The 25,854-nt window shown below is 39.8% G+C and overlaps 1 long non-coding RNA gene across 1 annotated transcript; it reads right to left on the bottom strand.

Annotated features, from left to right (window-relative positions):
* Window positions 1-4,461: 4,461 nt before the first annotated feature.
* LOC112226943 lies at window positions 4,462-16,973 on the bottom strand. Its single transcript, XR_002949800.1, has 2 exons — window positions 16,730-16,973; window positions 4,462-6,938 (listed from the first exon to the last, which is right to left on the bottom strand). It is a non-coding gene; the product is annotated as an uncharacterized LOC112226943 (long non-coding RNA).
* Between the last annotated feature and the right edge of the window lie 8,881 nt (window positions 16,974-25,854).

Genomic DNA, 25,854 nt, shown 5'->3' with positions numbered 1-25,854 from the left:
TCCAGGCTGGCCTTGATTGGGAGTCCCATAGGGCAGCGCACAATTGGCCCAGCAATGTCTGGGTTAGGGTTGGCCGGGGTAGGCCGTCATTGTAAATAAGAATTTATTCTTAACTGACTTAGTTATTTCAATAAAGGTTAAAAAAATGTATTAATAAATAAATAAATGTCATGCTATAGGTGTAACAAGTGTTGTGCAACATCATTTCTCAGGGGTTGATGCTTCACCACTCCTGCTGAGGAGGGAGTATGTTTTCTTGGGTAGAGCCTAAACTGAGAGAGAATGGCTGCGTTGCAAATACCACCCTATTCACTATGTAGTGCGCTACTTTTGCCCAGGGCCCATAGGTCTCAAGTTAAAAAGTAGTGCACTACATAAGTAATAGGGTGCCATTTGCAACGCAGACGATGAGTTACCCTGATGCCCAAAGAGGTGTGAATAAACCGTACAAAACCCTGCGAACAAAAACAGCTCATTTGTTCTGAGGACTCACTGCTGTGTCTTATAATGGGTTTAGTCCCAGCACGCAATGCCAAAATGATGCTAAGAAAAAGCATTTTCACACAAGACAGTAGAAAGACAAGGGGTTCTGCTCAGGTTCCTTTCATTGACATAAGTACACACAAGAAGTGGAATATTTTTGATTGCCCATGCAGAACCAGTGATGTCATAAATCTTATACGACACTTGTTCATTTCATTACAGTTCTGTCTTATGATAGATCAAAAGAGGTTATGTGTCTAAATGGGCACCAGGCCTATGCAGCTGCCAAAAACTCCTTCTATAATGTTGTGAAGGCTTAAGTGATTAGTTGGGCCAACTCACTGAAGCACACCATGTTCTGACAAAGTGTAAGTTCTTAATTGACTTTAGGCCCGCAGATTTTTGAAGTACTGGAATCAATTTCAGTCGATGGTTAAGAATATCAACAAAACACAATATCGTTGAGGAGAATGATAAGACTCCACAAAAGGGAAGTACACTTGCTAAAAAGCAAGAGAAATCGTATCCCCGTAATTTTAGCTTTCAGTTTTATCCAACCTTAATTTATCTTAGGCTAAATATTTGCATAAACAAAATATTGAACTATGTCTTTACACGTAAAGCTTGAGGCAGATATCTCACCACAAAAAGAGGGCATTAGAGGCAATGAAAATTGCAGGATCATGCTTATGTACATGTAGCCGATGCGAAATGGCTAGCTAGTTAGCGGTGGTGCGCGCTGGTAGCGTTTCAATCGATGACGTTCTGAGACCTTGAAGTAGTGGTTCCCCTTGCTCTGCAAGGGCCGCGGCTTTTGTGGAGCGATGGGTAACGATGCCTCGAGGGTGACCGTTGATATGTGCAGAGCATCCCTGGTTCGCGCCCAGGTCGGGGCGAGGGGACGGACGTAAAGTCTATACTGTTACATACAGATCCGTTTGGAAGATACATGAGACAATGTTCCCCCAACCACTCTCTCTTATACACATCTCTTTCTTGTACACATTTCATGACTCATGGACTGTTGGACACTATTTCACAGACTTAAAGGAATGAAACAATACTTTTGTGAATGAATCTGAAAGGAAAAGCTTTCAATGCAAGTATGGGCGTGCGTGTACTACCTGAAATGTGTGGCTTTTAAAGATTACGCAACAGCCTTTTTAAAGGCACTTTAAAATCAGACTGGATGTGGTTGCCTAGTGAGTGAGGATGTCTATTAGAAATAGAGAGATATTAAAGTACATTCAGAACATGGTTATATTATCATTTATAAACTGGGTGGTTAAAACCCTGAATGCTGATTGTCTGACAGCAGTGATGTATCAGACCATAGACCACGCGTATGACAAAACATGTATTTTTACTGCTCTAATAACGCTGGTAACCAGTTTATAATAGCAATAAGGCACCTCAGGATTTTGTGGTAAATGGCCAATATACCACGGCTAAGGCCTGTATCCAGGCACACCGCATTGCATCGTGCCTAAGAACAGCTCTTAGCCGTGGTATACTGGCCATATATCACACCCCCATGGGCCTTATTGCTTAATTATACATTACCTTCATTTCGATGTAAATGTGCAAAATACTGTTATTCAAGCTACATTCCAAAACGTCTGGTCTATTTTAGTCTTGGATGCCTAGGTGAAAGCCTGTGACAGATGCTAGGTCTATGGAAACCTGATGTGAGATCATGTGAAACAGTAAAACTAATAGCAAGCTAATGGTAAGATGTGTGCCTACCTGCCACAGGTATTCACACAGAAAAATATCTGACACAGTAATTACACATTAATTACTGGAGAGAGAATACTTTATCCCTACATCGTAACCTGACATAAACAGGATCGAGCCATACTGATTTGGGTCAGAGCATAGACACACAGGTCAAAACAATGATTAGTCTAACATGCACAGATAAAAGGATTTCCACGTTATGGCAATGATTTATATCCCTATTTACCATTTCTTTGTCCTTTTAAGCCTTGCATTTTAGACACAGTTTGCTGTAAACAGCATCAATCACTTTAAATTGAATGCATTTCATTTCTAATACAGGTACAGAATATTGACTAGACATTGAGGCCCCTGTGGAAAATGAAGATCATTCTGCCAAAGTGATGTCACTGATGCTCTGTGGCGACCGGTGAGTCTGATAATTAAATCTGTCCTAGCACACGTATAGCCTAGAAAATAACTACTGAACTAAAGACATACGCAATCTATCAGTATGATCATCAGTATTTCTCCAATGCCCCCAAAAGGTTTTTAAAAAGCCAATGTCAGTACTTCTCTGTTTCACTTTTCCTCTCACACGACCATACATCTACCTTTAAATGAGAAAGGGTATAATTGTTCATGAAGGCTCCTTCAGAAAGTTCCCCCGTAGGCGTTGTGTCAAGCAAAGTGAAATGCTACATGTCAATATGTCCAGGTAGACGGGTTATTAGGTCATTGTAAATCACAGATAAGCCCTTCACTTTTGGCACGGTTGTCTTCTGAGGTCCAACTATGACATATTTATTAGTGGTTCATCATGATTTGTCTTCTCCCCTACTGTAATACCATGTGAAAAAAATCTATCATGTATCGGACATGAGGTATAGCTTTGAATTTAACATGGTTCAGAGTCTTGTCACAGCAATCTATATGAACTGTTATCATGGAGCGGCCATACAGTATGTACTGTATGTGTACAGTACTTGTTTGTTTTTTTACTCTACTTGAAGACAGAAAATTGGCTCCAATCTTGCATATCATGACAACAAAGAGGCAACAATCCCTAGTTTTTGTCAGAGCATGAGGAGAAGATGAGGAAAATATGATCCAGTCGCACGCAGCCCGCCCGGCCGCCTCATAACTGACATTATGTAACTGTGTGGAGGTTAAGACAGCTGTGATGAATCTAACGCCTCATGATACCAACCAGACTTGTCTCAGACTAGACGTAGCATAGTAAACGTAAATCCGAGACAGTCAAATTAGTGTGATATGTTATGTTTGGTATGGTTACATAAGATAGAAGGCTACTTAAGGCAAAAGCGAAAGGGTTGGGGGAGTGGGGTGTATAACGCAAATGTGTAGCAACCCAAAGGTTGCATTTTCGAATCTCATCATTTTAGCTAATTAGCTACTTTGCAACTACTGAGCATGTTAGCTAACCCTTCCCCTAACCCTAACCTTAACCCTTTTAGCTAATCCTTACCTAACCTTAACCTTTTAACCTAACTCCTAACCTTAACCCTAACCTTAACTCCTAACCCTAACCCCTAGAGCTAGTTAACGTTAGCGTTAGCCACATAGCTACCTAGCTAACTTTAGCCACAACAAATTGGAATTTGTAACGTATCATACGTTTTGCAAATTCTTAACATATTGTATGTTTTGCAAAATTCGTAACATAATGTACAAATTGCGATTTGTAACATATCATACGAAATGGATGGTGGATTAATACATACCATACGAAACATATCATACTAAATGGAGTGTCTCTTATTTACGTACAGAATAATACTCTGAGACCACGTTGTGCCGACAGATTATGAGTCAGACAGCAGTGCACTCCGTCTGTCCGTACACTCTTAGAAAAAATGTGCTTTCTAGAACCTAAAAGGGTTCTTCAGCTGTCCCCATAGGAGAACCCTTTGAATAACCCTTTTTGGTTCCAGGTAGAACCCTTTCCACAGAGAGTTCTACATGGAACCCAAAAGGGTTTTACCTGAAACCAAAAAGGGTTCTGACTGGAATCAAAAAGGGTTCTCCTATGGGGACAGCCTAAGAACCCTTTTAGAACCTTTTTTTCTAAGAGTGTATAGCATGCCGTTGGATTAAAAAGGAGCACTAAATGTCATCAAACACCATCTTAAATAAGACAGAAAGTTGGCATATGCCTCCACTTCATTTCCGATTATGATTCTTTTAGAGGCCTTCTCTATGATAACCTTTTGAGAAGCAAAAAGAGGGGAGGCAAAGTTTTGATGTATACTAGTTTATTTTTGGAACCATACAATCTTATCTTAGTGCATAGACTGGTTGTTTTATTGGGCCTTTTTTACACATTGCACATTAAGTAGACGTAGAAGTCAAGATGTAGAAAACTAGATGCTCCAGTAAAAAATACATCTGGAAAAACTCTGCTCCTGTAATCTATTTCGAGGACAAATGACAGGAGCAGTATTCCTCCATGGTCTCAGGTCATCTAGTGGATGACTGGGGTGAACCAACTTCTTCTCTCTGCCTTGATTGCTGATTGCTTTCTGTTGGTTGATTATCATTATTATGTAAATGCATTATGTTGATGTTTAATTTTGTTAATAGGCATAACTCCGGTTTCTGCTGAACTGAGCCAGTGCTCATTATATCAAACTGTTATCAGCTCAGTAGGCACAGGAGGTTGAGCCCCGTAACTCACAATGCTCCATTTTCACCACAGGGAGGCACACCTACAAGGTGAGGGGAGTTATTATGGACAGTTCCTTTGTCCATATACATCCATACAGCTGAGTCCATGTGTGATCTGGTGGAATAGTCATTCCAACAAGCAGTCGTCATGATTATAATGCTTACATCCGCAATGTCACAGTAGATTATTTATACAACATGTGTAGTTAATAATGAGTCTCAAAATCACACAAGCACTGGGTAGGTCTTACTGCAAAAAAATAATAACTCAATGACATATTTAATTTTCTTGGAAGTTACAAATAAATTGCACATGCTGGGATAAATAGGCTGTGCTGAAAAATAAACCACTTCGAAACACAACCAAGACACGGCATGATAAAGAGTGTTTATCACTCTAAATTCCAGAGCTATTTAGAACGGCTTTGCCCGTGCCCCTCGACTTGACCAACCTGATTGAAAATGGGAGCATGGTCCACAATTAGATTGTTACTGGTTTTCCCAATGGGACAATTAGATTGTTACTGGTTTTCCCAATGGGACATTTCCTGTGTTTCCTTCCTGTATGAGACCCTGGCCTGCCCGCTCCCCTCCCCTCCCCACAGTGTTTGCTCACCCCTCCATCATGTCCAGGGTTTTACTCCACTGCTGATGAGAGAAGGCCTCTGAGGAGCGGAACTTAGCCACTGTGAACATGGGCTTTCACAGATCTGTTCACAAAGCTGGCTAAGTCCTGCACCTCAGGAAACTCTGAATCCTGTATCACTAGATCCAGATGTCCTCCATTTCTCTTGTGTATCCATTTTTCCATTTGCCGTTTTTTCTTCTTCTTGTTCTAAAAAAGTACACGTTTTCAGATATGGATCACCATTGAGTTACATTCACTTGTGGAGATATTTGGTGACGATGGCTTGTGGACAATATCTTTGTTGGTTTATCCCCGCCTGAATAAAGTCCTAGAGTGTATTTACCATTTCTGAGCGGGGTGTTGAGACTGAGCAAGGGACTGGGAAACCACAATTAGATGTTATGGAACATTTCACATTTGTAGAAAATAATGCTTGTCTGTGGCATTATTAAAATGCTGAGGAAAGTAAGAGGTCGTTATCGAAAGTACATCCTGACCATGAGAGTCATTGGCCTCAGTAGTGTGATGATCCTCATCCTGGGTGAGCTTCTGACAGAAAATGTAGCTTGGAGACGGTGGACAAAGGTTGAGGAAGACAACAGGCTCCTGGATGGGGATGATGTTGAAGTGGGTGGCACGCAGCTGGTTGGAAATCCCTGGCAATGTGATTTTATGACACAATACCAAATCACTCTGCCAGGAATCCCACTGGCTGCTCCATGTAGGATGGAGAAAAAGAGAGAGGGGGAGAGAAATAGGGGGGGGGGAAAGGGAGAGAGAGAAAGACAGGCAGATAGGCTGATGGAAAGACAGACAGACTGACATAGAGACAGGCAGATAGCAGAGAGAGGAACAGTCCTGTAGGAGGGGGGCTCACATTCACTGATGCACCTGATCAAACACACACTCCATGTCTGTTTAGAACCTCGCACTGGACTGGATGTAGTTATACTGTCCACATGCTTTGGCCACGTGCTTTCTGATAACCATATGACCAGTACTGTTAATTCACTTATTTTGCATATTCATAGTCATACATACAGTACAAATTATGTCAAATAAATGATTATTTCATTAAGATGTATGTGTCACTTGATGTTTTTATTTAAAAATACTTAAAGAGGCCACACCAGGCGCAAATACATGTACCAACATTTCAGAGGATTATATACACAAAAAGTCAAAAGACTTGTTTCCATTGTGGTCCTCACTGCACTACATACATTTAAATGACCTTACATGCAATAGCTACTCACTGCCATGCAGTGGAAGTACTTATATTAGATACTACCTAGCACGTCATTACGGAATCAACCACATCAACGTTTAAAAGTTATTGTCCAGCTCACTACACGTTGAAATATACTCACCTTTAGGATGCTGTGTATGTTGGAAGTCTTCTAAAACTCTGAGATCATTACTGTAAAGACAGTGAAAGAGAATAATTCATCCAGAGATACAAATAATAATGAAAAAATAAAGGGAGAAAAAGAGAATAATTAGCCATCCTTCAATCATTACACATTTGTCCCAGTGAGACCTATAAGACTCAGTAGATTAAACAAAGTATCAGTAACTGCAATATATGTAGGGTGTTGTTGTTATTGTGCAACAGAGCCTATCCATAATTGATGTCTATTGATTTCGACTTCACCCATCTCTCCAGGTGGAAAAATGATTGTGGACATTTGCAGAAGGACAAATAACATACACAGATGAGTACTAGTGCTGTGCATGGACAACCATTCTATTTATATATGGAAAACACAGTCCCATTTCCTCCTGAGGTGATGACCTGTTGCACCCTCTACCACCACTGATTATTATTTGACCCTTTTGGTAATCTTTGAACATATTGAAGAATGATCTGGTCTTTTTTCATGTACTCTTATAATCTTCACCTGGGCACAGCCATAAGAGGACTGGCCACACCTCAGAGCCTGGTTCCTCTCTAGGTTTCTTCCTAGGGTCCTGCCTTTCTAGGGAGTTTTTCCTAGCCACCATGGTTCTACACCTGTGACATCAGCTGATGTAAAAAGGGCTGTATAAATAAATGTGATTGAATAGAGAATCACAATAACTGCTACATTTTCTCACAACTAACTCAATTCCTCACTTTGCCACAGAATATACACATAATAACCTAGATGAGTATAAAATACTCAGACAGATAGAATTACAGGGGCTACAGTCATCTACATGGACTTCTTGATACAGAGAGAGCAGCAGTGGCTATTTCTGATGGACTGAGACTAAAGGTTTGCCCTACTTCTCATACAGCTCAGAAGCAGGGGACCTCTCCTCCCTAACAGTGGACAAGCAGTCCAAAAATATAATCAAAGGGCAAAACATGGCCTCTGAAAATATTTATTCCATCACAGTGATTTCTTGAACAGGAAATACGGCTGTCCAATCCAGAATAAACACGAATCTTCCTGTATCGTTTACAGCGTCTCTTTCCGCTGCTCTCGGCTTTTCACACTTCAGTGGTTGTCACTGACTGACCGCCCCCGGGGCTAATAATGGGTGAAATGGAAAATGTTTTCATTTGAACTTTGTGGTGGATTGACTTTATATAGGCTAACAGCAGTGACCATCTCAAACTGGGAGGGGAGGGAGGGGGGGCTGAGTAAGAAAGAACAGATTTTCAATTTAACGACTTTCAGATGTATTATATGAACAGATATGTGTGAGCTGTTATGTTCAGACATTTTCACCAAAAAAAATACAGTTGAAGTCGGAAGTTTACATACACTTAGGTTGGAGTCATTAAAACTCGTTTTTCATCCACTCCACACATTTCTTGTTAACAAACTATAGTTTTGGCAAGTCGGTTAGGACATCTACTTTGTGCATGACACAAGTAATTTTTCCAACAGTTGTTTACAGACAGATTATTTCACTTATAATTCACTGTATCACAATTCCAGTGGGTCAGAAGTTTACATACACTAAGTTGACTGTGCCTTTAAACAGCTTGGAAAATTCCAGAAAATTATGTCATGGCTTTAGAAGCTTCTGCTAGGCTTATTGACATAATTTGAGTAAATTGGAGGTGTACCTGTGGATGTATTTCAAGGCCTTCCTTCAAACTCAGTGCCTCTTTGCTTGACATTAAAAAAAATCAAAAGAAATCAGCCAACACCTCAGAAAATTGTAGACCTCCACAAGTCTGGTTCATCCTTGGGAGCAATTTCCAAACACCTGAAGGTACCACGTTCATCTGTACAAACAATAGTACGCAAGTATAAACACCATGGGACCACGCAGCCATCATACCGCTCAGGAAGGAGACGCGTTCTGTCTCCTAGAGATGAGCATACTTTGGTGTGAAAAGTACAAATCAATCCCAGGACAACAGCAAAGGACCTTGTGAAGATGCTGGTGGAAACAGGTACAAAAGTATATATATCAACAGTAAAACAAGTTCTATATCAACATAACCTGAAATGCCACTCAGCAAGAAAGAAGCCACTGCTCCAAAACCGCCATAAAAAAAACTGACTACGGTTTGCAACTGCACATGGGGATGAAGATCGTACTTTTTAGAGAAATGTCCTCTGGTCTGATGAAACAAAAATATAATTGTTTGGCCATAATGACCATAGTTATGTTTGGAGGGAAAAGGGGGAGGCTTGCAAGCCGAAGAACACCCTCCCAACCTTGAAGCACGGGGGTGCTGTTGTGGGGGTGCTTTACTGCAGGAGGGCCTGGTGCACTTCACAAAATAGATGACGTAATGAGGATGGAAAATTCTGTGGATATATTGAAGCAAATTCTCAAGACATCAGTCAGGAAGTTAAAGCTTGGTCGCAAATTGGTCTTCCAAATGGACAATGACCCCAAGCATACTTCCAAAGTTGTGGCGAAATGGCTTAAGGTTAACAAAGTCAAAGTATTGGAGTGGCCATCACAAAGCCCTGACCTCAATCCTATAGAAAATTTGTGGGCAGAACTGAAAAAGCATGTGCGAGCAAGTAGGCCTACAAACCTGACTCAGTTCCACCAGCTCTGTCAGGAGGAATGGGCCAAAATTCACCCAACTTATTGTGGGAAGCTTGTGGAAGGCTAACCAATACATTTTGACCCAAGTTAAACAATATAAAGGCAATATAAAGGCAATTCTACCAAATACTAATTGAGTGTATGTTAACTTCTGACCCACTGGGAATGTGATGAAAGAAATTAAAGCTGAAATAAATCATTCTCTCTACTATTATTCTGACATTTCGCACTCTTCAAAGAAAGTGGTGATCCTAACTGACCTAAGACAGGGACTTTTTACTAGGATTAAATGTCAGGAATTGTGAAACTGAGTTTAAATATATTTGGCTAAGGTGTATATAAACTTCAACTGTGTATATATAATACAGAGACCTATTTATTGCAAGTTTATTCTCACCACAAGTCAATTATAACTTATTTCAACTTCTAAAAGTCGATTGTCAAAACATTTGAAGATTTTACTTGACGTCATAAGCCTGTCCACAAAATTGGAGAGTATCGCTGCTCTAAGTCTATGGACAGATCACACAGCCTTGTGATAATGGCCTTGGTTGGATCCCTCCCCAAATGTCTCTATGAAGATCAGCCCTGTGCTGTGAACACCGCTTCGTAATATATTAGTTCACGAAGAACACTTACATTTATACTGTGCAAACTTCCCCATACACTCTAACGAGCTTTAGTCTGCTTTAATCAACTCACCTACTCTGGGAACATCTGATGTCGTACTCTTATGTTCGGGGATAGTTTGTACTTGGCCAGTCTCTCTAAATCACGGACAACGAAATGCTATCTAGATCAAAATGGAAATTGTCTGCTGACACATCTTTCTGGGAAATGAACGCTACGGCTAAGAGTGCTTTCAGATTCCTGGATGAAAGTTGGATGAAAATAATTTCTTTCCCCATAGTACCCGCTTTTAAGATTTATGTCTGAAACATGTCTAGAATTGCAGAAGCTCTCTCTCTAGGCTAAATCACTTCCATTTGAGACCAGTCATTGGCACCTCACTTTCCAGCATTAGAATCCAACACTCAACACTGAGATTTGCTCATGCATTTACAGTCCTACTGCTACTGACTGCCAGACAATCATGGAGTTCATCTCCTAGTCGTTAAGTAGTGCTAGAACCATTCTCCTTCATTGCCCATGATTTTCACAGTCTCAGTTGTTGTGTCTAGACGACTACTCTACTCTGGGGGCAGGCCAGAGGACAGGACAGCACGTGATTAGTCTGGCCCTTAGTCAGAAGCCATTCGTGTCCTTGCCGGAGAGGAAACACAGCAGCGGACAAAGGAGTCATTGCATATTGGGAAAGTGTGGGCGGGTTCCAGGACCCAGGCTGATGCTGCAGATCTAGTTGACTTTGTGCCCAGACAGGACATAGGGAGTGAGCAGATCAGAGTGGGCCTTTGGCTGTTTGGCAGGGTAGGTGTGGGTCACTCAGAGGAGCCATGACGTAGGCAAACAACAGCACTGATAACTTCAGTTGGAGACAAGAGAACAAAGAGGCTCAAACACTAGGCCCCGGGCTCGACTAGGGAGTGTAGGGACCTGTCCTGACTGCCAGGCCAAAATCACCTACAGCTAGATTACAACCACCCAACTAGACCACTAAAATAGCAGACAAACCTTCAGTAGAAATAGGAGATACCAAATGGCACCTATTTCACGTTTTCTACTCAAATCAACAAGATAGCAATAACTTGAAATTATGTTAACATGGAAATACCTGTCATTCAAAGTGAACTGCGAGGTTCCTGACAATATTATGATTATAATTCAGAGCAAAACAGTAAATGTTTTTTTTTTTTTTGTTTCTTCTTTACTGAGAGTAAATGGAACTAGAAAGAAAGTACATTGCTATTCATCAATCTTATGTTCATACAAATTACAAGTGTTATACCTGTTTGTACATTTATCAAACCTAAAACATCTGAAACTTCAGAATCTGTTAATAGCAAAAACATTTGATAGAACTTGCAACAGAAAACATAAATGGATGTTGTCAGAACAATATGATCATATTACCATCCTTGTTATAAAGATTTAACAATACAAAAACAATGGTTCTAATTATTATGTATTCAAAAAAATAAAAAAATTAAAGCTGCATGCAGCAATGAAAGGGGTTCACAGGATGACACAAGATACACTATATATACAAAAGTATGTCGACACCCCTTCAAATGAGTTGCTGACAGGTGTATAAAATCGAGCACATCGCCATGCAGTCTCCATAGACAAACATTGGCAGTAGAATGGCCTTACTGAAGAGCTGAGTGACTTTTAACGTGCCACCGTCATAAGATGGCACCTTTCTAACATGTCAGTTCATCAAATTTCTGCCTTGCTAGAGCTGCCCGGTCAACTGTAAGTGCTGTTAATATCAGGAATCAAGGTAAGACCCAAGTGCAGACTGTGCGAAGTAACAATGTTTATTGTAACCACAGGGGCAGGCAAACGACAGGTCAAGGCAGGCAGGGGTCGATAATCCAGAGTAGGAGCAAAGATACAGGACGGCAGGCAGCCTCAGGCTCAGGGACAGGCAGAATTCAGTAATCCAGAGGTGGAGCAAAGGTGCAGGACGGCAGGCAGGGTCAGGCAGAGTGGTCAGGTGGGAGGGTACAATGGTCAGGATAGGCAAGGGTCAAAAACCAGGAGGACAAGAAAAAGAGAGGCTGAGAAAAGACAGGAGCTGACAGGACGAATGCTGGTAAGCTTGACAAACAAGGCGAACGGGCAACAGACGGGTAGAAGTACACAGGGGATAATGGGGAAGATAGGCGACACCTGGAAGGGGGGGGAGACAAGCATAGAGACAGGTGAAACAGATCAGGGCTTGAACGTGCATGTGAAGTGGAAACGTCTAGGAGCAACAATGGCTGAGCCGCAAAGTGGTAGGCCACACAAGCTCACCGACTGGAACCGCCGAGTGCTGTAGTGCCTAAAAATCAATTGTCCTCGATTGCAACACTCACTACTGAGTTCCAAACTGCCACTGGAAGCAACGTCAGCTCAATAACTGTTCGTTGGGAGCTTCATTAAATTTATTGATAGCAAGGTCCATACAGAAATAATTTGTTGAGATCGTGTGGAAGAACTTGACTGGCCTGCATAGAGCCCTGACCTCAACCCCATCGAACACATTTGGGATGAATTGGAACGCCAACAATGGGCTAGAGTTAATCGCCCAACATCAGTGCCCTACTTCACCAATGCTCTTGTGACTGAATGGAAGCATCCCCACAGCAATCTAGTTGAAAGCCTTCCCAGAAGTGTGGACGCTGTTATAGCAGAAAAGGGGGACCAACTCCATATTAATACCCATGATTTTGGAATAAGATATTCAACGAGCAGGTGTCCACATACTTTTGGTAAGTTGGATAACAAAGCAAGCACTCTATCTGTAGGAACTATCTTCCTTCTTGTGCAATCATGAGTCTAAATACAAGATGTGGAGTGAATCTGAGGTATGGTTCATAAGGAGAAGATCATTTTGAGCATTAGCATTACATATGTGAAGTGTGCAAATTCAGTGTGGTTCATCTTAGGGACGTCAATTATTGCGATGACAAGTTTTAAGTTGATAGGCTACTGTGGAGTGGATTTACGGGGTTTAAGTGAACAAGTAAAATATTTTTTACGTTAGTTTCTGTGTGCCAAATTAGAAGAAAAAAAATCTAAGAATAACAATAGGTTTCATATCTTTGCTGTGGACCTTTAATAATTCCATAAATTGTTTGATGTACACTAATCACTCATAGATAACACCCCTGTCTACTCAGTGTAGTGATCACCATCATAATCATCAGAAACATTTAAAAAAACAAGCCCAAAGGTATTTATTTCAAACTCCCTAGGATGTTTTACTTTTGTGTGTGGAGTAAACAAAACATAATTATGTTGAGGTTAGCAGCGTTTGCCAAATTACTTCCATGGAAATCTCTTCAGTCACTAAATGTCTTACAGAACGTTAACCCCAGGAAGCAAAATAACCCTGAACTTTATTTACTTCACAACATGGACCCAGTGAGTATGTTCAGGTGAACACTTAAGGACACAAACTTGAATCAAACCAGGCTCAGGCCAAAGTAAGCAAAACAGAGTCTACCACTGCCAAAGAAAGTAGTCAAAATGCAAAAGAGTTGAGAGAAATAAAATAGATGAAGTGTGTACATGCTTTTCCAATTGGGTGTTGCATGACATGACTGAGCTTTCATGGCAGCCCAAACAAAATAGAGGAAAACTAAACTCTATAGAAATGACACATTTTGTGTCATTAATAAATGTAAAAAATTAAAGCGACAGTGATAATTTTCAATGAACCTGTCATAAGTACCCACATATATCACTTTCCGAATAGATGCCTTAAGACAAGTAGAAGCAACAACGCTGTTTTCCCACACGTATTAAGGTAGGCAGAATTTGGAGACTTTATGAGGCTTGGAAAAATGCAATAAAATGTATTTCTGTGAATGCACCCATCTGTTGAACCTTGGTGGACTTCCTGTAAACAAGATTTGGAGAACAAAACCTCTCACGCTAGCTCCTCGCCAGTAGTTGTCCTTTCTTTTCTTCTTTCCCTTTTGTCCACCTACTCTACTTTTATCTCTCTACCGACCTCTCTTATCTGTCTCCTTTCATTCTCTCTAACACTCTCTCTCTTTGGCGTTCCCTTCTAAAATATCTCTGCAGTATATTGCTTACTTCATAATATTGCATGGAATGGTGTCCTTGGAAGCTAACATAACTTTGATGTAAAGAGTAAGGGTTAGACAGTGTTGTGATTGTTAACTTTATTCTATATAGTTATACATGTATAGTTTGTAATATACTATATGCTTCTATTTAACAACTTATTTTTGTTATTAGCTCAGTATAAGATCTGATTATTCTGTAGATTTGTCATCCAAAATGAAATCTAGGATCAGATTTATACATTAGGCCATATTAAACCGTGACACATGGATAGTCAAGTACATACATCTATATTCCACCTGTAGCACCATGCAGTTACAGATACATGTATTATCTCTTTCTATTTAGGATTAAATAAATAATAAATAAGCAATATCTAAATAAAAATATGATAGAGGATATGTAATTTTTTTTTATCATGTATTTATTCTGTTCAATATGCTATGTTTTATATCCATTTACTCATGACCATCAATGATTTTCTTTCAAAATAATCTGATATTGTATGATTACATTTACACATTGTGCCATAATATGACGCTTTTTGTAGAATCGGTTCCCTTTCAATCAATTAATTTTCAATATTGATAATTTGTGTAATTTCCTGATTCTTACAATGAAATGTTAAAAGTTATTACGAGCCCAGTTGAAGTCCAGATTTCAAGGCTTTCCGTCAATAAGAACTCATTGGAAATAATACCGACAACATAATGGTTTGGTACAGGCCGTGTTCACTCTCTATGGTTCAGATATATCTCCATAGACATATGAATAACACATGAGGTTAGATTTCAGAGCAGAGCTCAGTGAGTATATAACCATATACTGTGACCATATACTGTGACCATATAATATTTGTTTTGGTAGTGGTATATATATATAAAGACATTTATTCTGGACAGTATCTTTAAAAATATATCTCTACAGTCAGTAAGAGTATGTTAGTAGGTTAGTTGTATTTTCTTCCAGTGAAATACTGTTGCTGGAGAATCTCTGTAAGATGTTTAATGCTAGCCGAAGATCCCCAGAACCCTGTTATAGTATAATGGCCAACTGGCCAGCAACTGTCTGCACAGGGAATCAAAGTGTCGTTCTAATCATTTAGTGATGTTAGGTAGAAAAGGCGGCTTACTTCCTCCCTCTGTACTTCCTCCCTCTGTAACACCCAGCCCAGAGAGAAAGGGAAGAGAGAGAGAGAGAGAGAGAGAGAGAGCAGGAAGGCAAGGCAAGGCTCATGGCCCGTCTTTCTTATTCATTATACAGCTTTCTAACTTCTGACGCCTGTGTTAGTTGTTCATTTCTCCCTCCTTCCTCCTCTCATATTTGAATCATTTTTAAGGAGAGCCATATAAGCAACGAAGCAGGGGAGGTTTACATTCACGTAAACACATCTAATTGATTCTAGCAATATTGTTAGATGTGGCTACATGCAAAAATGTCTGATTTAAAGCCATATGCATGCTACAACAAAAAATGGCTTTGGCAAACATACTGAAGATAGAAATGTATGAGACTTCTATGCCGCCATCAATACAAAAAGGATTGGGGTCCTCTGAATGAGGTGCACTAAAAGAGATATGTTGGTACAATTCCTTCCCTGATTGCAACCATCACCAAGCAAAATAAACTATAGTCCATCATTTCAAGTACAGCAAAATAAACTATAGAATATCCAGGACATCGTTGTGTCCCATAGAATATCCAGGACATTTTCAAGTATACAAAATCTAGAATACAGGACATTGAAACAAAATGTGTCCCATAGAATATCCAGGACATTGTTAGAAGTATACAAAATGTGTCCCATAGAATATCCAGGACATTGTTAGAAGTATACAAAATGTGCGATCTTGTCCTAAGTACACAGGGAAACAGCATTATGTTGAATAGTGACAAAAGTATTTTCCTTTTTGGAAGATTTTTATTGATAACTCAACTAACTATTGAGGATTCAAAAAATAAGTAGAGGTATTAATTGGGGACTGGCAAATCTTAAAGTTTCTGGCTTTGATTCAATGTAGCATTAATCTTCAGATTGACATTTGCATTCTTTCTAAGTCTAAAGAAAAACACTGAATTGCTATTGAATCTCTTCCCTCCACAGGTCATATACAGTATATAATAGGTGTTTTCAGAACCTATATGGTACTATCAGTTATACCATAGGTTTATCTAAAAGGTTATCTTAACTCATGTAAAAATAGTACAAAGTCGACTGAAAGCGGATAACATTTCATTCATTCCCTGTTTGGGACCACAGAGGAAATACGAGGGAGAACCGAATGCACATTACACATGCTGGAGATCCAAACCGCTCTGAAGGATCAAGAAGTCCTTACTGAAAAGTAGTATATATTGTAGCATATATCATACGATCATAGTTTCCATTTGCAACACAAATCTTGAAGTTATTTTACGTAGTTAGACGGTTGCTATAAGAATTAATTTCTACATTAGACACAAACTAGAAATGTCAAGATTGAAGAAAAGCACTGTCTTACTCACACAAAAGTACTGCCAGCTTTCACTTGGGATTGATTTAAAGCCCCATTGTCTTTATATGCCCTTAGTGTGATGATCCTAAAGCCATTGCTTAAACAGAGAATACAGCAGATCATACAAGTTGCTCCTTAGCTCCAATGCAACCCCAAGCTCAAACTGTGCTCCAACTAATACGCTCCTCCTCCCCTCCTTAAGTTAAGGACTGAGTCAAAGGCATACACATCATTCACAGAAGTTTCAAAACCACACCCAGAACTGCATGGAGAGGAGGGGAAACACTTGAGTTTTCCTTAAATAACCCCAGAGGAGGGAGGAAACTCCTGTTTTCTGCCCAGCCGAACCCTCAAATAGCCATGTAGTAGGTTGTGTTTTGAAAAGAAGATTATGACGCAGTGGTGATTTTCAGGATGTTTATTTTATTCAGCTAGAGGTTCTATTTTAAATACAGAAGTAGGTGTGTGGTGAGCTCTGGCTTTAAACACTGTGGATAGTAGAGATATATGGTCTCAGGTCATAGTGTCTAGTGGTAATTGAATATACAATTATGTCTGCCTTTGCGTGTGTGGTGTTGGTGTGTGTGTAGACACATGGGCCTGTAGTTGAGGGTTCTCTTCATCCTGATTTCCGTCATTGATGACAACCAGCTGCATCTCTTTCCTCTGTGAAGTGGGCAGCATGTAGCATTCCTCCCACTTCATACATATGGATCTCTTTAGGACAAAGAAGCACACCATTTCTGTAGCACAACTTGCTCTGCCATTTTTGTGTTTGCTGTGTAATCTCATTGCTACATGTGATTTACTCTCTGTTATAAGGGCTATGTGGAATCCATCATATGAAATGAGTGATTTGTAGTTTGTAAACAAATGTTGTGTTTCTTTGGGGTAATGAGTGCCAAATTAACATGACCTTAAAGTGTTGTCTGTGAGCATGAAAAGGATTTGTGACAATACAGTCTATTGTCATGAAAAGTACATCCAAGCCTGTTATCTTACCCCCCAAGACTAATCATTTACAAATGCGCCCAAACTAAAGGTGTGGTCTGGACCTTATGAGGGGTACCAGTATTTGTCTACTAGTTTCTATTTACAGGATCATGTTATGTTGCTAGGGAACAGCGCTACATTAATCAATCAAATCAGGATACATTTTTTTCTCCATTATCTGGGATGCATATTGCTTTGCATGTTCTTTCCGGTACACAATACCGTGGTAACAAAGAAAGCTTGACGTAGTCTACACAATAAACAACTAAATGTTCTTTCAATGTCAACCTGACCCTGCCTTCTATGACTTTATCTAGTTGAAATTATGTCCTGAATAGCCATTTATAATCCCAAATAACTGTTTGTCTGAATAATTTGATTTAAATAGACAATACCAAACAAATTGATGTAAAAGCAGGTTGACAAAGGAGGAGTCTAGAACCAAACTATAAAATGTGGAATTTGGTCCGGCAGGTTGCCCAGAAGGCAAGTGAAAACAAAGGCTGCCTACGCATTCCCTATGTTTGACTTGAGACAGGCAACCAGACACAGACTGCCAGACCAACAAAGGGAACACTTTCACCTGAATCTCACTGTATAGGAAACTCAGAGCAAAGGAAGTCGTGTGTGTGTGTGTGTGTGTGTGTGTGTGTGTGTGTGTGTGTGTGTGTGTGTGTGTGTGTGTGTGTGTGTGTGTGTGTGTGTGTGTGTGTGTGTGTGTGTGTGTGTGCGTGTGTGTGTGCGTGCGTGCGTGCATGGATGTACAATATGATTCATAGCCCTTAACAGACCCCACCCTGCGTTGGCGGGAGATTTGGCAACTGTCAGTTAGCCTCTCCCAAGGAAGGACTGCTGCTCAGACAACTGCACTCTTTGTTCAAATGCCATTTTGAAAAAGCAAGAAAAGACAAAACATATTTTTCTGTGGCCATGATGTGATCTACAGTATCTCACACCGCTGTGGGATATCTAAATGTTCTGAAATAAACAAGAAGCACACACTTTTGATGTGTCTGACGCTGTCTTTACTCAAAGAAATTAAACTTGATGATACACTCTATGAATGTGTTATCCCCTATGTTCACAGACTTCTGTGAAAGACTTTATTATCATGCATATCCGTCAATATTATTATGGATTATTTTATTAGGAGGATTGTTTGTATGGCTGTTTTTAGTAATAGCTTGACAGAATGAAGTGTTACAATGATCAGACTAGCAGGGAGGTTCTGTTACCACAGTGCTACTGGGACAGTTGCAGTACTGATCCTACGTGGGGCCCTGCGATGGAGGCCCCTGCTCCGTTTTCTGCAAAACCGATTTTCAATGTGTCATTTGCAGGCCTTACTGCTTGTGAAATTAAATCATGGTAACATTAAAATAGCGTCAGAGACGAAGGACTAGTGTAGTCCCAATAAATCCTGTTCCCAATTAGAGATGAATATGCTCTTATGCTCCGACGTCTCTTTGAAGTTTCAAACTAAGCGGATAACTTAAGACCAGTGTAGCAGCTAGGATATCAAGTGAATGGGGTCATGTGAGTCCCCCTAATTTTACTTTAATGGGTAACATTACTGTAGGTTGGTCTGAAGTAACATGCCAATGGACGAGTGGCTGCCTGCGCTAACATCAGATATTCAGTTTTAGAATTGCTTTCCACATGATTTTTTTTTACAGTTTACTATAGAATACTACAGTACTTACGATATAATTCTAACTGTAGTATCCCTCGATCATATGTAGTACTTACTATAGAATGTTGTAGTGTACTATAGTAAATACTATAGTAATGTCCGCAAAAACACTACACTTTTTAATTATACAGTAAGTACTACAGTATTTAATTTGCATATACCCTGCCCATTTCCCTCCATATCGCAATTTGTGCCACCAATAACTGAGACGCCTACATGCCAAATATAGACCATACATTGTATTCCCCACAGGTTATAGAAAAGAGCAGAAGCTCTGAACTATCCATTCAGACCCCAGTTCTACCTACTTATAGATTATGGAAGGTTTGTTCTTTTAGTGTTTCACCTCAAGGAGAAAGCCTCTATTTCTATGTAAAAAATAATTAAAAAAAACACTATAGTAAATACTAGAGTAATGTCTGCAAAAACACTACAGTAAATACTACTAGCACTAGAAGCACAAGCATTTTGCTACACTCACAATAACATCTGATAACCATGTGTATGTGACCAATAAAATTTGATTTGATTACAGTATACTACAGTCCGTAAAAACACTACAGTAAATACTATAGTACATACTTTAGTTTTCTTTTACTACATTATTTATACTATACTTAACTGTAAATACTACAGTATACTACAGTATTCAATGCATTATTTTTGTGGACTACAGTGAATACTACAGTGAAGTCTGAAAAACACTACAGTGAATACTATAGTATTTATACCGTAGTATACTATAGTATTTTTTCATGTGGGTTGAGTTGATCCAAATGAAAGCATCCATTCCTCCCCCCTTCTATTCAGTTTAGACTGCCATACACATCTGCATGCCTTTGTGTCTCATTTTGACCCATTAATTAAGAGTTCATTGGCATTCATCTTTGCTTTAGCATTTCTAAATGAATGAACTATACTGCATGGATACACACTGCTGCTCTTTATCTGAATCACAACAGTCTCTTATGCTCAGACGCACTAAATACATAAACAAAATGAGGCTGCTTGAGTTTACATGGCCTGAGTGCACACACAGCACAGTAGACGTTCCATTATGTGGATTGTAAGGCAGAGGTCAAATGTAAAATCAAATATGCAATATGGAAACAATTAAACAGAGGCTTGTGTGCTCCAGCAGACGTGTACAACCGCAGTCCACAAAGCCCGCTATGACTATTTTTGTTTATATTGAGGTCCAATTCGCTTTGTCATAAAACTAGATTTAATATCATTTTGAAGTTACTGCAGCTGTCTATGCTAATATATAGCTATGACTGATGTGTAAACATTGCACAAACATTCTATGGTACAGTATGTAGACACATTTGAGGGGTTTTACTTCTAGATGTGTTGTCACTGTGGTTGTTTTCTGGCTAATCCAGTGTACCAAAATGAATAAAGAGTGCATGTTGAATCTGTGAGTGAATAAGACAAAAGATGTGTTTACAATACACACCTTTGTAGTATTTGCTTCACTATCAGCTATATGAAGAAACAAAATGCCTTGTTTGCCATCTACTCAATGGACATATTCAACCTTAATGCAGAAGTCAGGAATTAGCAGCTAAACTGAGTGGACACATTTCAACATTTTGGTGAAAATGACAATGAATGAGGTGTCATTTGTCTTAGCCACGCCCTACTGACGCTACCCTGACTTGCTCTTTGGGGTTTTGGGCTGGGTATCAGTATAGCACTTTGTGACAACTGCTGATGTAAAAAGGCCTTTATAAAAATTAATTGTATTGATTGATTGATTATCTGTCTATTGTGGGACGAGTTATAGTTATAAAATAAGACTGTAATGCAAACACAATTATTCACAATTATTCACATGAGGGCACATGTCAAGTTAAAGAGACCATGCTGAACAAACAATAGCAGGGGTCGTCGACTTTAAACTTGAACCAATTTACCCTTGACTGGCTGACAGAATATTACCTCTATTGTAATACAATACTTGTTTCTGGCTCACACTTCAACGTCAGCTAGGTTTCAAATGGTAATGGATAATTATTGTAGAAGATCTTAGTTTGTTAATATAATAGTTTGAGCATAACTTCAACTTAAGGTAACAGATCAAAATTCCTGATGTTCTTATTCTTGTGTTGTATTATATACAGTGCCTTGCGAAAGTATTCGGCCCCCTTGAACTTTGCGACCTTTTGCCACATTTCAGGCTTCAAACATAAAGATATAAAACTGTATTTTTTTGTGAAGAATCAACAACAAGTGGGACACAATCATGAAGTGGAACGACATTTATTGGATATTTCAAACTTTTTTAACAAATCAAAAACTGAAAAATTGGGCGTGCAAAATTATTCAGCCCCCTTAAGTTAATACTTTGTAGCGCCACCTTTTGCTGCGATTACAGCTGTAAGTCGCTTGGGGTATGTCTCTATCAGTTTTGCACATCGAGAGACTGAAATTTTTTACCATTCTTCCTTGCAAAACAGCTCGAGCTCAGTGAGGTTGGATGGAGAGCATTTGTGAATAGCAGTTTTCAGTTCATTCCACAGATTCTCGAATGGATTCAGGTCTGGACTTTGACTTGGCCATTCTAACACCTGGATTTTTTAACCATTCCATTGTAGATTTTGCTTTATGTTTTGGATCATTGTCTTGTTGGAAGACAAATCTCTGTCCCAGTCTCAGGTTTTTGCAGACTCCATCAGGTTTTCTTCCAGAATGGTCCTGTATTTGGCTCCATCCATCTTCCCATCAATTTTAACCAACTTCCCTGTCCCTGCTGAAGAAAAGCAGGCCCAAACCATGATGCTGCCACCACCATGTTTGACAGTGGGGATGGTGTGTTCAGGGTGATGAGCTGTGTTGCTTTTACGCCAAACATAACGTTTTGCATTGTTGCCAAAAAGTTCAATTTTGGTTTCATCTGACCAGAGCACCTTCTTCCACATGTTTGGTGTGTCTCCCAGGTGGCTTGTGGAAAACTTTAAACAACACTTTTTATGGATATCTTTAAGAAATGGCTTTCTTCTTGCCACTCTTCCATAAAGGCCAGATTTGTGCAATATACGACTGATTGTTGTCCTATGGACAGAGTCTCCCACCTCAGCTGTAGATCTCTGCAGTTCATCCAGAGTGATCATGGGCCTCTTGGCTGCATCTCTGATCAGTCTTCTCCTTGTATGAGCTGAAAGTTTAGAGGGACGGCCAGGTCTTGGTAGATTTGCAGTGGTCTGATACTCCTTCCATTTCAATATTATCGCTTGCACAGTGCTCCTTGGGATGTTTAAAGCTTGGGAAATCTTTTTGTATCCAAATCCGGCTTTAAACTTCTTCACAACAGTATCTCGGACCTGCCTGGTGTGTTCCTTGTTCTTCATGATGCTCTCTGCACTTTTAACGGACCTCTGAGACTATCACAGTGCAGGTGCATTTATACGGAGACTTGATTACACACAGGTGGATTGTATTTATCATCATTAGTCATTTAGGTCAACATTGGATCATTCAGAGATCCTCACTGAACTTCTGGAGAGAGTTTGCTGCACTGAAAGTAAAGGGGCTGAATAATTTTGCACGCCCAATATTTCAGTTTTTGATTTGTTAAAAAAGTTTGAAATATCCAATAAATTTTTATAAATAAAGTTTTATATCTTTATGTTTGAAGCCTGAAATGTGGCAAAAGGTCGCAAAGTTCAAGGGGGCCGAATACTTTCGCAAGGCACTGTAGATGTATTGTTGTGGTGACTTTGTTAAAAGCAAACAATACATCAAGATTGGTTCTAACGCATTCTCCATACAAATCTAGATCTGAAAAAATCATGTGCTTCATTAATAAATTAATGAACTCAGGATAATCCATGAACTGCATAACCACACTGTCTGCATTCTTCAAGATGATGTTTGAACCCAGAGGTTGAAGATAAACGAATTGTTTAGTAGAAAACATAGGGTATATGGTATTATAATATAATGAGAATGTAGAACAATTTCACAAAACCATATTTTCACCATATCTGCTAATAATCCCCCACCGCTGAGGTATATATTCTGTGATGATGTCAACCACAGTAAGATAAATTGATTATAGGTCTCGTCAAGATAAACTTATAGGTCTAGTCAATGTAGGTCTAGTCACTTATAATTAATGACAAAGGACAAAACCAGACATGGCAGCTGTGGTGGATCATCATTCATCCTCTAAATTGTCTTCAATTTATGTGCTTTTGTTTTTAATAGATTCCATTGGGATGTAATACTCTGCCAAATAAATTACCAGAGATTCGTGGACAAACCTTTTGAAGGCAGCATTTATTGGATGATTATTAATGTGATTATAGCCGGGTGTTGCCCTTTATTTGTTTCATCCTCGCTGCCTCGAGTTATACTTCATTGACATTTTATGGAGGCTCTCAAATCGTGCATCTACACGTACAGTGTGGGTAAAGGGCAACCTTTACAGGTGAAGGACCCCTCTGCCTCAATCCTGCATTATAAGCAACTTGTTTTTACACTGGTTAGTCTTCAGTTCACCCCAGTGTACACCAGGTACAAATTCAATCCACAGTGTTCATGGAAGATTGATTTTCTACTCAGAAATTATCCTGGTGACTTGTTCGTGTTACATTCTGCATGAACAAAAAAAAATCAAATTCTGTTTTAACGAAAGGGAGCATTAATCTAATAAGTATCATTGTGCTTCTGCATTGAATATACTCTATACAAAAATAGCTGCCATTTTGTATTGAATGATTGCAGTACTGTTAGTCTGTGGAAGACTTTGTGCTGTTCAATGTAATTTGTCTAAAGATCATTGGGTACATCGAGAGCAGGAAGATGAAGATGAAAGTCTCACAGCACTAAGTTAATTTCCAATATGACAATAGCGATGAAATGGACCAATTTCAAGGATGACAATGTCCAGAACCCAGAGTCCAGAGTCAAAAGATCTTGTAATTTGCCTGTTCTCTCTGGGGATGAAACCAGCCAGAGTGTGACTAGAAAGAACACCTCATTCTTTGTTTTGTTCCCTTGTTGGCATTGACAACCTCGATCCGATGTTATTACGTCAATGGAGATGTATCAGGAAAAAAATCTGCTGTCATGACTCAGTTGGGCAATCTATCTTCCAGGAATTGTATTGCAACTATCGTCACCAAATTAAAATGCTTCCATCCCAGAATACCACTTTGAAATGCACCTGACCCAGATCAGTGGCATTTACATTGGAATAAACTAATTGGGATATATTAAGCAAAAGCACCAAGCCAAAAGGGCATATAGCAAGTTTAGCTGGTGACATTGTCTGTGGCACAGATTGTTCAGTGTAGAGGAGCGGGCTAAAGGTCTGTGTGTCGTGTGAGCCTGCCGTGTGAGCCTGCCGCCATGTGTCTATGGATATATCTCGGCATGTGGATCTGATTTCCTTTGGCCATGTCACAGGCAGGAAGGCTTAAACCATGAGTCATACCCCTGGGGCAGGCAACTCTTTATGGCTGGCTGGTGTGGGCTACACTGTAAGTAGACTATTGTTATGGCCACTGTCCATGCCCCGGACTGAGCAGAGCGGAGAGCGGCAGGGCTGCTACAACCATGTTGTTTTCCCACACTCAGTCCCAGACCCTAGCCTCCTCTGGTCTGGCATGGTAGACAGCTGTGCCTCGTTATCAACAGGCCATCGCTCTCACTGATAATGGCCAGATGGTGTGTGCTTCTGTGGAGCTGTGCATCCTCAGTTAGTTAGTCATAGGCCTCTACCTCCGTTGACCCCTCAGACAATGGCCTAATTTCATAAGGCGCACAGAGACTGACTTCAAAGTGGAACGCCCACACTGTCGCTGTACAGAAGGCATTCATCATAATGATCTGGTCACTAAGGCAACCGACAAGATTGTGATTCTTAATACTACATTATAGCTCCATTGATCAGCTATAGCTCTTATATCAGCTAGCTATCATAGCTCAGAGAGTCTATAGGTCATATTTGTTTAAAGTGTGTCGCTTAGTAGTATCACCTTTTAGTTAGAATGATGAATCACGTAGTCCTTTGTTTGGCCAGCTGAAATGCGTAGTCTCTACAGCTGAACATCTCAACCTGGCAAGGTGAACAAAGCAATGTTGTGTACATTAAAGTTACATGACATCCGGTGTAAAAATGAGTCTAAAGTGACTGGGGTCTCGCCTGCTTTCTTTCCTTTGTGATTAAGGCACAAAGCACAGTGTTGAAGGATAACTCTCTCTCTCTCCCTCATCACTAATGTCCCTGGCCGATTGTGCCTAGCTTCCTTTGTGATGAAATGAGAATGTATTGACTGCGAGAGTGTAAGCAGGGCTTTAGGTTTACAGTTAATTTGCAGTAGCCTCTCGTCGCTTTCTGATGAAAACCTCATCGCCAAGGGTTAGGGTTAGGGTTAGGGTTAGGGTTAGGGTTATTTTTTTAGGAAAAAAAATGACTATATTTTCCCATTAACAAACAT

Source organism: Oncorhynchus tshawytscha, linkage group LG28 (assembly GCF_018296145.1).
Source record: "Oncorhynchus tshawytscha isolate Ot180627B linkage group LG28, Otsh_v2.0, whole genome shotgun sequence".
Lineage (NCBI taxonomy): Eukaryota > Metazoa > Chordata > Actinopteri > Salmoniformes > Salmonidae > Oncorhynchus > Oncorhynchus tshawytscha.
The sequence above is the reverse complement of the archived record's forward strand: the minus strand, read 5'-3'. Positions and strand labels throughout refer to the sequence as shown.